Source organism: Manis pentadactyla, chromosome 16, assembly GCF_030020395.1.
Source record: "Manis pentadactyla isolate mManPen7 chromosome 16, mManPen7.hap1, whole genome shotgun sequence".
NCBI lineage: Eukaryota > Metazoa > Chordata > Mammalia > Pholidota > Manidae > Manis > Manis pentadactyla.
The window spans coordinates 34,218,041-34,232,595 of NC_080034.1; positions in this window are offsets into that span (position 1 = coordinate 34,218,041).

Sequence of the window (14,555 nt, forward strand, 5' to 3'; positions counted from 1 at the left end):
TTATGGGTTTTAGGAGGAAGACTACATAGGATACATACAATCAACATGATGTATCACCAACGATGTTAACCTTGACCCACCTGCCTGAGGTGGTGTTTGTCAAGTTCTCGACTGAAAAGTTGCTCCCCACCCACCCTCTTTGTATATTGTGTTCTTTGGAGAACAATATGTGAAGCCCACACTTAAGGGGTGGGAAGTTATGTTCCACCTCCATGAGGGGATAAGTATGTTTTTTATCTATATGAATACTCAGACTTTTCACAGTTGTACAGGCCGTTACAGGACGTTCCACATCACTGCACCACATTCCACATCCCTTCACCTCCTGCACTAAATACCAGTGGTGAGACCCAACTGAAAATTCCCCACGTTTCCAAAACAACCCCTATGGGTCAGTGTTGCCCTGTCGAGAGCCATTAGTCATAAAATACTCAATTCTAGTTTCTTTAAAATGGAGTCTGAACTTAAAGCATTTACAAAAGAATTTGAGTTAAGAATCCATAGTTTTATGCTTTCTTCCTTATTTATACATTGTTTTGCCTCCAATTCAGTAGCAATTTATTTTAGCTATTTGCCTTTGAAAGTTTTTCATTCAACTTTCCTTTACATAAACTCATTTTTATTGTTTTATATAATGTTTCATTAAGTTATATAGTATAATTATAAGGATAACTGGCTTGGCCATGTTGGTAATGGACAAAACTGACTTGATAGGCACACAGCTCATCAGGGAAGCAAAAGGTCACAGGTGTCCCAAAAAGTGGCCAACTAGTTAGTTTTTCAGCCCGCCAGGGCATCAGTTCTTTACTGAGCAAATGGTGAGTCAGGTTAATCCAATAATTAGTGAAATGGAAATTGCATAGGAGAATTTTTACTGTAAACCTGGGTCCTATCAATATTAGTAGAGATTATAGAATATTAAAAAAATGCCATTACGTAGTACGCTTGTAGTTGGAATGAAATAGGCACTTTTATAAACTTCATCCAAGCTATTGACACATCAGCTTTTCAATAGGTTTCAAGAGTCATTAACAATTTAAAAATGTATAGATACTTTTATCTAGTAATATTGTGATATTCTGGGAATTTTCTTTCCTAGAAAATAATCAGATTCTAGTTTTAAAATTATATCCAATTTGTTGCTTCCATCATTATTAATAACAGCAAAAAATTAGAAACAATTTAAATGTCCAAAAATAGGGAAATAGTTAACTGTTTAACCCACCTATGACAGAAGACTATTTTAACACCGTCACATTGTGTTTTCAGAGAACATTTAAAGATACGGAGAAATGCTTATGGGTATTAGGTGAAAAAAGCAATGTGCAAACCTATGTATGTGATGTTCTTGATTTTATTAAGAAAAGTACACAAATGACTAGAAGGAAATGTGCCCAATTGTGAGTATTCCTGGCTGCTGGGATTACCAATGATTTTGTTTCTTTCCTTATATTTTTCCATATTCTCTAAATTCTCTAAAATGAAAAAAGTATCACTTTTATAATCTGGAAAGAAAAAATATTGCAAAATACAGCAAAATTAGTTTGCTAATATTTACATTTCTCACCTTTTGAGTAAAATAAGTATTTTCAGAAACATGTTTCTGCTATCTAAACTTCTATTTGGGATGGTAGTTTATATTAAACATTAGAAGATGCTTTTATATTAAGTAATATGTTCAGTTTTTTTAAAGTTAAAGTAGGTTAGGTTATAAGCCATGAAGGAATTTAGTTAGCATTATTTTTTTATCCATGCTTCCTGTTCTTAGAGTTGACTGATTCTGAATGAACTTTCTTGTTGATTGTATTCGTTTTGTATTTTAAATTGTGGTCTAAAATTGGAACCACAAGCCTAAGGTACAGTTTGAGCATGATCGCCACCCTGTGTTTATTTGAGAAAATGCTAATGTATATTGAAAACCGACGTAGTCATCTCATGAGTATTTTTAAGAGCCTCACGACGCCAGAAATGGTTCCTGTGCCCGCCCCATCAGCATCACTTGAGAGCAAATTAAGACTTTGAGGCTCCATGGCAGACCTACCAAGTTAGAATCTTATTTTCAAAGATTCCCGGGTGATTTGTGTGCATGATAGATTAAAAGCCACAAATATGAAAGAGGTATATCTCCAAAAATACGAATTATTTTGCCCCACTATTACACATATAGTATAACACTCATTTTTGTGGTAATAGGTGTAAGAGGTATGTATTTGATCCACAACTCAAGGGTGTAAGAAACGGAATTTTAACTTTATGCACATAACTTAAAAACCCCATTTTCTGGGGGTAGTGGGGAAGATTAAAACTGAATCTTTAGTAAATTCAGTATCTCTCTTATTGCTTTTCTCTGAGGTAGTCAAATTCCTGTAAATGTCTAGAAAGTTGGAGGAAGGTGAGCGTCTGATCTTCCATAAGCAAGGCATTCTATTGGCACTTGCTAAAATGTTAAGTATCCTCTTTGGTCCTTTGTTGTAAATCTATGTAGCCTGCTGTTAGACCATCATTCATGCTTACTGTTGGGGCTACTTCAGGTCTGGCACCCCCCTTGCTACTTTATCCTGCTATTTCCATGCTATGTGAGCCTACAGGGAAATCTCTGGGGGTGATTTCTCCATGACATTTGCCCAGGAATGAGAAATGAGAAAACTAACCCTTCAAAGTTTATGCAAGGTAGATTATATATATATTATATACAATTATTGTGTGTGTGTATATATATATATATATATATTAGACATACATGTATATAAACACATATATGTAATAGACACTTCTCACAGCCATTTCTTCTCAGGGATCTTGCTGACCTCAAGGGGGTTTTACCTGGGAAGCCAAATATAGGGCCCTTCTCCTTTTTGATCTCCAGACACTTACATCTCAGGACTCTGATTTCCCTTTATCTTAACCCACAGGTAGAGAGGAAGGTCACACCTCTTCATAGAGACTCAATAGGTCTCAGAGCTTTCCTCCTTGACAACCCTCCTCACAACTCAAGGCACAAAGGTTTAGATTTTTGAAAGTGAAAGGCCATTTTTATAACGGCCCATTTTGTAAAGGCCCATGGTCAAGTTGTCTGAGTGGAGAAGGGCCAAGGGTTACAGAAATGTAGGGAGAAAAGCTATTTTAAAATATTGTGCCACATGAATGATAGGATATAAGCCTTATCTTTATATCCTATTATTATGATAGTGGAGTGTGCTTAGAATAACTGGGAACACACAATCATTGAGTGTTCTCATAGAACAAGAAGGCTGAGAGTATGAGACAGGGATCCTGTATTGAGAACATTATAATCTGTGAAGGCAAACTGCACAAAACAACTACAGTACAAAATCCAAATAAAATATCAGCAATAGTAATATAGACTTAAAAGCAATACCAACTACCCTATTTAGGGGGCTGTCAGTGGCAAGTTATAACACCCGAAGGATGAGTTTCAAGAGTCCATCCCAAAATTGGCAGTTCTCAAAATTTGGCATGCATCAGAATCATACTAGGGCTTGTCAAAACAGGTGTCTGGGCTCCACTTCCAGAGCACTAATTCAGTAAGTCCAAGGTAGGATCTAGAATTAGCATTTCTACCAGATTTGCAGATGACGCTGATGCTGCTGGTCATGGACCACACTTTGAAAACCATTGCTCTGGCATCGGCGTTCTCCATGGATTTGCAGGTTTAGTTTTGCACACTTACTCTAAAATCTATATTCAGCAGCTCTTCCTGATATCCCTTATCCTTTTACTTGCAACCCCAACCCACCTTGGCTAGTTTCAACCTCCTTTCCAAAAATGACATAAGTGAAATCTAATCCCTATTCCTGATAGTCCCTCTTTCATGCATTACTTTAGAGATCAGAAACATACTCCTTGTTCTGCTTTCCCTCCATACTCATTTGTTCCAGAATTGTGATTTTTCTTGTCCATAGTAACATGGCAGCAAACACAGCTTAAACATTAATGGGACTCCTCTAAACCAAACTACTGGCTCAGTGAAATCCCTATCAAAACCCAGTGACTTTTTGTTTCATAAATAGAAAAATTCATACTAAAATTTCAAGGATTCTCAAAGGATCCCAAATAGCCGAAACAATCTTAAAAAAAGAAAAAGAAAAACAAAAACAAAACCTTGACTAAAGCTAGAGGTCTCATACTACCTGACTTCAAAAGTTATTACAAGGCCACAGTATCAAAAAAGTGTGGTGTTGGCATAAAAACAGACATTATAGACCAATGGAATAGAATACACCTTACAAACAAACCCTAACATACATGTTCAAGTAGTCTTTTGGCAAGCCTACCGAGACCATTCAATGGAGAGAGAATAATGTTTTCAACAAATGGTGCTGGGAAAACGATGTCCACCTACGAAAGAATAAAGTTGGACCTTACACCATATACAGAAATTGACCCAAAATGAATCAAAGACCATCCATTGTAAATGTAAATGCTGAAAGTATAAAAGACTTAGAAAAAAATAGGGAACATTCATGATATTGGATTTGGCAATGATTTCTTAGATGACACCAAAAACCAGTCAAGAAAAGAAAATAGATAAATAGGACTTCATCAAAATTTAAAACTTGCATTCAAGGACAGAATGGCAATGGGAAAAAATGCTTGCAAATCACCTGATGAGTTAATAACGTAAAGAACTACTACAACTGAACAAAACACAACAGCCCACTTAGAAAATGAGCAAAGAATTTGAATAGATAATTCTCCAAAGAAGATACTCAGATGGCCAATAAGCACATGAAAAATACTCAGTATCACACTAATTGTTAGGGAAATGAAAATCAAAACCACAATAAGATGACATTTCCACCCATCAGGACGGCTAATATAAAACAGAAACAACAAGTGTTGACGACCATGGGAAGAAATTGGAACCTTTATGCATTGCTGGTGGGAATGAAGACAGTACAAGTGCTGTTGAAAACAGTGGCAGTTATCAAAAAATTTAAACATGGGATTACCATATGATTCAACAATTCCACTTCAGGGTATATATCCCAAAGAACTGAAAGCAGAAACATACTGGCGTTTGTATACTGATACTTGTAGCAGCATTATTTATAATAGCCAAAAGGAGGAAAATACCCAAATATCTATCTATTGAAGAAGGAATGGATAAACAAAATGTGACATATACATACAATGAAATGTTATTCAGCCTTAAAAAGGAATGAAATCCTGATATGTACTACCACATAGATGAACCCTGAATACATTATACTAAGTAAAATAAGCCAGATGCAAAAGGACAAATATATGTTTCCACTTATTTGAAATACCTAGAGTAGTCATATTCAGAGACAGAAAGGATGGGGTTTTCTAAGAACTGGAGGGAAACAAAAATGAAGAGTTATTGTTTAGTAGGTACAAATTTCCAGTTTGGGAAGATGAAAATTTTCTGGAGATGGATGGTGATGATGTTTATCCAACAATGTAAATGTATTTAATGCCACTGAAATATATACTTAAAAATGCTTAAAATGGTGAATTTTATATTTTGTATATTTTACCACAATAGAAGAAATTAACGGCACTTTTAGTGTGTCCCCTGGTGAAAGAGTTCACCTTTTGGGAACAAGAACCTCTAGACAAGCAGAACCTAGAGTTGTAGGAATAGGAAGCACCACAGATGCCCCAAGTGGACAACTGAGAGCAGTGGTGGTAGGCGAGGTCTGCTCATACTGCCACCCCTTGGATCCAGAACCCACACAAACCTATTGTAAATACAGGACTGATAATGATGCTTGGCTTAGGGCATAGAATGTGTCCTGGCAGATGGTACCTTATTATTACTGCAGGGTTATCTCCACACTGGCACTGCAGCACCTTCCAAAGACTATTTGATCACTCATCTTAAGGGTGGTACAGGATGTGAGAGATCCACAGGGTCCCGTGGTCATGTGCCCACTGCTACACCTCTTTCACTCAGAATGGGCCTCTTGGGGTTGCCATCACCATAAGAACATGCTCCAGGGAGCTGCTGTGCTTCTAACCTGCATCTTAGAATGAGATACATGGAGCAGAGTCATCCCAGGTGTTCCACAGCCCAAAGCAGAATGATCTTAGCTGATCTTCATAAGCAAGAAATAGGTGCTTATTGTATGCCACTGAGATTTTGTGCGGTTACACAGCATCTTTGTAGCAGTGTTTGGTACACTTCTATATCTTTTCCCCAAAATTTCTTAGTTCATCTTGTTCATTTTTCTCATTTCTTAAGTGGAATGCTTCCTTTGCATATTGACAATATTTTTCTCAAAAATGCATTTAAAAATGAGTCTTTTTTCTCAGAACTGTTTTCATCATACCACAGCTTTAGATATGTAAGCTCTCAGTATTATTCTTTTATAATTTTTAAATTTCAATTTTGATTTGCTCTTTAGCTCAAAAAGATAAATTTTACCTTGCTGTCCTTTTGATGTTAATAGTAGTTGCCTGCATTATGGCTAGTGAACGTGAAGTGTATTTCTAATTTTTGAAATTTACTGTGATTTTTTTTGTGAACAAGCATATGCTTGAGTTTTGCAAATGTTCCTTGGACAAGAACAGTATGTATTTTCTGTTATGGGACACTAATTTCTATTTAAAACTTAGAGCAAAGTCACTGAGAGTTTAATCAAGATTCTTCACAGCCACGGAGATTCCCCTCCCCTCCTTCCTTTCCTCCTCCTTTGTCTTCTTCCTTCTCATCCCCCTTCTCCTTCCTCTTCTTAACCATTATCATTATTTGTCTACTTGGTGCATCAAATTCTCAGAAACATGTATTAAATTCCCCTAATAAAATTGTAGTTTTTGAAAATGTTGTATTTTTAAGTTTTTGCCTTACATATTTGCTACTGTAGTTTCTGATACATAAAGATTTGTGACAGATCTTCTTCATTTATTGGACTTTTATCATTACAAAATATCTTTTTCCCCAGTGTACTGCCATTGGCCTTGAATTCCATTGTATCTGAAATTAACACTGCCACCTCTGCTTTCTTTTTGTTTGTATTTGCATTAAATTTTTGCTCTTCTTTGTTCTTTTAAAAATTTTCTACCTTGTTAGAAAAAGAAATTAACAAGTCTCCTTCTCATTGCCCAGTCACATCCACTCTGAAGAAACTTAATGTTAACACCATTCTCTTAAGTTCATAAATAAGTATAAACATGTTGTGGTAGGGTGAGTAATGGCCCTTCAGAATTTCTAGGTTCTAATTTCTAGAGCTTGTGAATGTTACCTTATGTGGAAAAAGAGTCTTTGTATATATGACCAGGTTAGGAATTTTGAGATGAGAAGGTTATCCTGGATTATCTGGGTGGCCCCTAAATGGAATCGTAAGTGTCCCTGGAAGAAGGAGAGATTTGACACAGAAAAGACAATCTGATAATGACAGTAGATATTGGAGTTGTATAGACACAAGCCAAGGAATGCTTGCAGCCAATAGAAGCTGGAAAAGACAAGGAAGAGACTCTCGTCTAACAACTCGAGAGAGTGTGCTGAATGCTGAATCTACACCTGATTTCAGCTCAGTGTAACTGATGATTTTGGAACTCTGACCTCCAGAAGTGAATGGTGGTGTTTTAAGCCACCAACTCTCTGCTGCTGTAAATTGTTAACAGCAGATAGAAAACTAATATATACCAAACATTTTCTTTTTTTATATTTTACAAATATGACATCATGCTTTTACAGTGCTCTGTAACTAGACTTTTTTCCTCTAGATAATGTATCAATTACATCTTTACAGGTCAGTTATCTCTAAATCCCACCCTTTTTAATAACCACATGACATTCTAGAGTATGGATAGTTCATAATTCATTTAACCATTCCTTTGTGCATGGACATTCTAGTTGTTTCCAGTTTCTTAGTGCCAATATAGTTGACCCTTGAGCATGGGGGTTAGGGGTGCTGAACACCTGCACAGCAAAAAATCTGTGTATATCTTTTGACTCCCCCAAAACTTAACTACTAATATAGCCTACTGTTGACTGGAAGCCTTGCTGATAACATAAAACAGTTGATTAAATACATATTTTATATGCTATATGTATTATGTACTGTACTCTTTTAATAAACTAGAAAAAAGGTTTTTTCAATTTGTCACAATCTCTAAAAAAAAAAGTCCAATATTTTTATTGAAAAAAGTCATGTATAAATGGACCCATGTAGTTCAAACCTGTGTTCCTCAAGGGTTAGCTGTAGTGCTGTAGTAAATAAACACGTGTGTGTGTGTGTGTGTGTGTGTGTGTGTGTGTGTGTGTATGTTGACTGGGATTTTTGGAGGGGAGGGGAGCATAGATTCATGAGAAACTATGGGTAAGTACATTTTAAATTTTAGTAAATACTACCAGATTACTTCATAGAAAGACTGTAACAATTCATATTCCCATCTGATCAGAATTTCCCTTGGTACAAGTGAAATTTAGCATCTTTTCATAGTTTTTGGCAATTTACATTTTCTTTTTTACGCAATGGTTGTTTAGTTCCTTTGCACATTTTTTCTCTTTGAGTTATTTGCCTCAACTCTTTTTTCTGTCATAGGTTTTAGAAATATTTAGCTGGTCTTTCAGTTAGTCTTTGATTTTACTCCTCTTTCATGATCCTGTAACAGAATTCACCCAATACTTGACTACTCACATCTAAAGAAGGCTGAGAATCTAAAATATCCTCCTCTCTATGCCCTAAATCAAGAAATCCCACTAGTAAGGTCCTCTAATATAGTATTTTGGAACAGATATTTCCCCCAGGTCTCTCGTTTTAAATCCATCATTGCCTGCCTCATGGATCTCAATGGCTTAACCTACACAGATGCTGAAAGAAGAGAGTATCAGTTAGTATGGGCTAGGTTATGTTATCTAAATCTCAGTAGCTCACAGCAAAGGTTTATTTCTTGCTCACATTACACGTCCACTACATGTTGGTCATCTTGGCAAAGGGGCAGAATATAAAAGCTTCAGCGTTGACACACATTAGTTTTGTTCACATTTCACTGGCAAAAACTAGTCACATGGTCATGCTTGAGTTCACTAGAGCAAGGAAATGAAATCCTTCTACAAGGTAAGTCACTGAATATCTATGAAAAGTTATCAGTCTACAATACACACACTGATATGTGCAGGCAAATGGAAAAAATCACCAGTCATATGGGCATTCAGTGGCTGGAAGAAAGTAAACCAAGACAAAAACAACAGGCAATTACTGGTGTTAGTGAGATCAAATTGCTTCTCCCAGAGCTTTTATCCTACTGAGGTACAAGAGTCAACTTCCTGCGGCCCTTCAGACAGCCACTGGGCTGAACATTCTCTCCAGGTTCAGACAGGCAGGGTTCCGAGGCTGCTGGCTCCCTACTCTTTCTCTGGCTTAGTAACATCAGTGCATAGACAAGTCCCTGTTCCTGTATCATAATGCACTACCTCATCCTCTCAAGAACCTGAGGCCTCATTAAAGAGACTTTTCAGGATGAAGATGCTCTCTAAAAAAGAGGTAGTCAAGGATGTTTGTCCCAAAGACTCTAGAACTCAACATGCCGTTCTTGGTAATTTCACCTTGGTTTCTTCCTCAAAGCCAATTATTCTAATTCATCCTAGTCCTTCACATCTTTGCCATCGACCACCTCCACTGTGTGCGTCTGGAGGTCTCATCTTTTCTGCAGCATGACCGGCCATTTCCTTCCCCACCACTGGTAATCAGTGCTGCTCCCTGACACCTGGTTCTTTCCTGGACACATGGTAGGTGAACTTCCTGGCTCCTCTGAGGTTCATTCTCTGACCAGTTTTGGCATGAATTGTGAGTAGAACTGACGTTTGCCATTTCTGGGCTAGAGAATTTGTTAATGTGAGACCTTCTAGAACTCCCTCTTTTACTTCTGGAGAAAGGCCATTGATAACTTAGGGTTATATATATGTATTTTTATTGTTTCATAGTTTAGCCTATCTTGACTGAAACTATCAATACCCTTTTCATGTATTTAAATACATGTGACAGGTATTTACAATAATCTTCAATGTGTCTTTAGATACATAATGGGTATAAAATGCTCCATAACTCTTAAGGCACAAATATAGTACCAGTACTCTTATCTCTCCAAATCAAATTTAATAGGGTCAAGCACCCAGATGCCATTTAGGTAGAAGCTCAGAATCACTCTGTTGGGCTTTTCCTACTGACCCTACATTGATTTTTCTCAATGTTACATTCACACACCTATATCACAATCATCTGGGGTATTTGTTAAAAAACAGACTTCCATGGTACCCATGAAATCGGAATCTCTGGCAGTAGGACTCAACATGCCCCCAAGTCATTATTCTGCACAGATCTTTCAGGCTGAAGTTACCTTGTCTTACCTTGCCTGTCTGATTCCCACATGACTTCCAGACCAGCACTGTCCAGCAGAATTTTCTTCAGTGATAGAAATGTTCTACGCATGCCCTCTCTAACCACTAGGCACACGTGGGTATTAAGCTCTTGAAATGTGACTAGTGTGACTGAGGAACTGAATCTTTAAGTTAATTAAATATAAATTTAAATAACAACGTGTGGCTTGAGGTTACCATATTGGACATGCTAATCCTTGAGAGCAAGAACTGTTGTCAATTCTGTGTGTCCACCGAATGACCCAGTAAGTAAAAACTGAAACAGGCAATAGGCCTGTGCTATTTCCATTTTTGAGGTTCCTGATAATATTAAGAAGAAATGCCTAGATAGGAATACAAAAATCGTGGTTTATTTTAATTATTTACCTTACATATTTTTCTTCTTTTGATGAGGACTTTTAAGAGCCACTCTCTTAGAAAATTCCAAATATGCAATACAGTAATATTTATAGTCACTATGTTATACATTATATCCCCAGGATGTATTTATTGTATAACTGTAAGTTTGTACCTTGACTCGCCTTCATCCATTTTGACTACCCTATACCCCTCACCTCTGGCAACCATCAATCTATTCTCTGTATCTATGAGCTTAGTTTTTTGTTTTGTTTTTTAGATTCCACATATAAGTTAAATCATATGGTATTTGTTTTACATTTGGCTTATTTGTATTAGCATAATGCCTTCAAGGTCCATCCATGTTGTCACAGATTGCCAATTTTCATTCTTTTTTATGGCTGAATAATATCTGTGTGTGTGTGTAGATATAGATATAAAATATTTTATCTGTCCATTGATAGACATTTAGGTTGTTTCCATATCTTGCCTATTGTAAATAATACTTCAGTGAACATGGGGGTGCGTGCATGTACCTTTTTGAACTAGTGTTTTCGTTTTCTTTGGATAAATAACTCAGAAGTGGAATTGCTGGATCATACAGCAGTTCTTTTTTTTTTTAACCTTTTGAAGAGCCTTCGTGTTTTCCATAGTTGCTACGCCAATTTACATTCCCACCAACTATGAACAAGGGTTCCCTTTTCTCCACATTTATTATTTATCTTGCATTTCAAAGCTTTATTGTCCTATTCTCAAGATAATTATGGTATTAAAATATTTAATTGTAGACATGTTGGTGTCTGATGACAATGCCTAATAGTCAAGGGTAATTTAATTACATTTCTACATTCACCTTAGCAAATATAAAAGATGTGTTAAGACAATGATAAATCCTGCTTTAGAATCTTCCATGTACCTTCATTTGAAATGTGTATGTGCAAAATGAAGAATATAGTTTACTGAAAAGCTAATTCTTCAAATTTAATACTAGAAGAGTGTACTGAGAGAGGTTTTAAGAAAATTATTTAATTGGAGATTTCAGGACTTGAGGTTTTCCACTTAGACTTATCAACCATTACTTTACCTGTCTACCTCCATCAGAAGGAAACAAAATTAAAGGAATGATACTCTGTAGATTTGCAATAATATTAAAACTTCTTTGAAAATAATTCATTGTTCTAGCTCTATTGAGTTAATATAAAACCCTCCAGACTTTATAAACAAGACATTCTTATCAGCATGAAAGGGAGCCTAAGTTTTAACTCTTGCCTGAAATGAGGGCAAGGACTATGTATAAGGTAGTCATCATTAAGCATATTTATCATTAATTTCCCTGGCTCTTTACACAATAAGCTGAGGTGCCAAGTGCAATTACACATGGACTATAGAAAATTATACATAAATCTGAACAAGAGAAATCCCAAGTTTAAATAGGTTAGGACCAAGGAACAAATTAGAAGGCATATATGCAGGCCACAGTTTCTTATCTAGGCACTAAAGCTGAGCTAAAATTTGATTCAAAGCTTCATGAAAGCCAAAGTAAAAAGAGGAACACATCCAGTTACATAATCTAATTGTCTATAGGGAAAACACATCAGTTATTCAAGGGTAGACAAGCCTTTCATGAGACTTTGCTGTGAAGAAAATTCTCTCATAGGATTTTCCTATGAGACTGTACATAGGGACTGTAAAATGACTGAGTGCACAATAGCCCTACAGTCAATGTACTAGTGGGCTCTGTGGAGCTTGTCTTCCAGAATTCCATTAATGTATGCAGAAGTTAGAATATTTAAAAGCAAGTCAGTAAGGCACCCCCAAGAGGGGGTAAGGAAGAGTTCTGTGTATATAAGCTCAGGACACTATGGTAAGGTATGCAGTTTTCTGATGGATCACCTAATATTCTATAGCTGACTAAAGGCTGATACACATTATTTAGAATTCAGTAATCCAATTAGCAGATGGTAGGTGGATGACAGCCTTTTGGGAACAGTGAGTCATACTGTTGAGATTCTCACTTAAATAGGAATATTTCTCTTCACATAGTGGTGGACAGAGAGAGCACCTTCAGGCAATCCAGTATTTTCCTTAAAAAAAGCAGCTCATCATAAACAAGAAAAATTAAGTGTTCAAGTCCATAAAATTCTATCCAGTAGAGGAGAGGGTCTGCAAACTCACAGGTCTTTTTTTTCCACAAAGTTCACATTAGTCACCAATACTTGGACATGAACAGACTTCAAATCTGGCAACACTGGATGTTCAACAAACTGCTAGGCTGAGCGTAGACTGCTTACTCACCCTTTAGGTATTTGGATCCTTGTTGGAGAATGAATATTTGGATTGAAAAATTTTCAAAGAAGAAATGATCAGTTGCTCACTCTGGCTATAAGAAAATCTGAATAATGCTTCCATGAAATGTATGGCTTTTAGCAAAGTCAATGGCCAGTTAATCTACTGTAAGAATTACTTCAAATATGCTCTTAAGAAATACATCTGGTATTTATTTACTGTATCTAAATAAGCAAATTAAATGAGGACATGTACTAAAATAATTATTTTAATTTTAGAAAAGATATTTATCCATTCTGACAAATGGTAAGTTTCTGACAAAATCAACTGTTCATTAAAGTTCATTACATCATCAGCATTACAGAAGATAACTGACTTTATCTCTAAAGCAAGGTAGAATATGACCAAATAATACAAAAGTGGTTTCAAATTATTTAGATACAGGTGAAAAACAAGGAAGGCCACAACTTACCTATTTCATGCTACTTGAAATACTTTCTGATCTGTCTAAACACAAATTCTACTCATTAAGGTCATGCAGAAGTCCTGATTTCATAAGAAATAGGATTCTACATTGAACTCCTGGGACTTAGCCTAAAACTAGTTTGTGTCCACAGAGTCAAAGCCTGAAAAATCATTGATAACTGCAAACATTCTTTTAAAAACAAAGTTTACTTGTTTGAATTATAAATATATACTGTCAGCAATTTAGAAAATAGAGTTCAGAATATTTTCTTTTCCAACTTCTTATATTGAAAATTTTCAAACCAACAAAATACAGATAGAGATGCAGGTCAAGGGTCCTCCCAGTTACTTATGCTGTCACAAATATACTCAGCTTCTTGGCAGTCAAAGTGAAAGGAGAAAGCAGCCAGTTATATAATCCACATTGCCTAAGGAGAAAACATCAGTTACTCAACAGTAGTCAAGTGTTTCATGACATTTGGCTAAGAGAGAATGCTTTTCTGTCCACTTGAGAAGGAATACAAAGCAGTATCAGATACAACAACAAGCCTATAATAGCTGTATTGGTGAGTTCTGTAAGCTGTGTCACCCAGAAACCCTCAGTCTTAACATAGGGTATATGCTATGAACCCTAGGGGTTAAGGGCATGTATTCTAGAACCCAACTATCTAGGTTTGAATCCTGGCCCCATCACTTATTGTGTGACCTTGACTAAATTGCTGACCTTTTCTGTGCCTTAGTTTCTTACTTTACGAAGTTTTATGATGAGTAACATCACCTACTTAAAGGGCTGTTATGAGGCTTAAATGAGTTAATACCCATAATGTACCTAAAATAGTACTTGGCACATTGTAAGCATCATCATTATTACAGTGAATGCTAAAATAAAGGCATGCACATCATGTAATATTACAGAGGAAGGACACTTACATCAACTAAGGGCCTAAGGGAAGGAAAGAGGATGCCTGTGCTAGGTCTAAATCTTGGTTTACTACTTAACTGCTGTTAGTATGACCTTGGCCAAATGCTTAAACTTCGTATCCCTACCTGCTAAAACACAGATACAATGTCAGTTGTTGCTGTGATAAACTGATAGTTA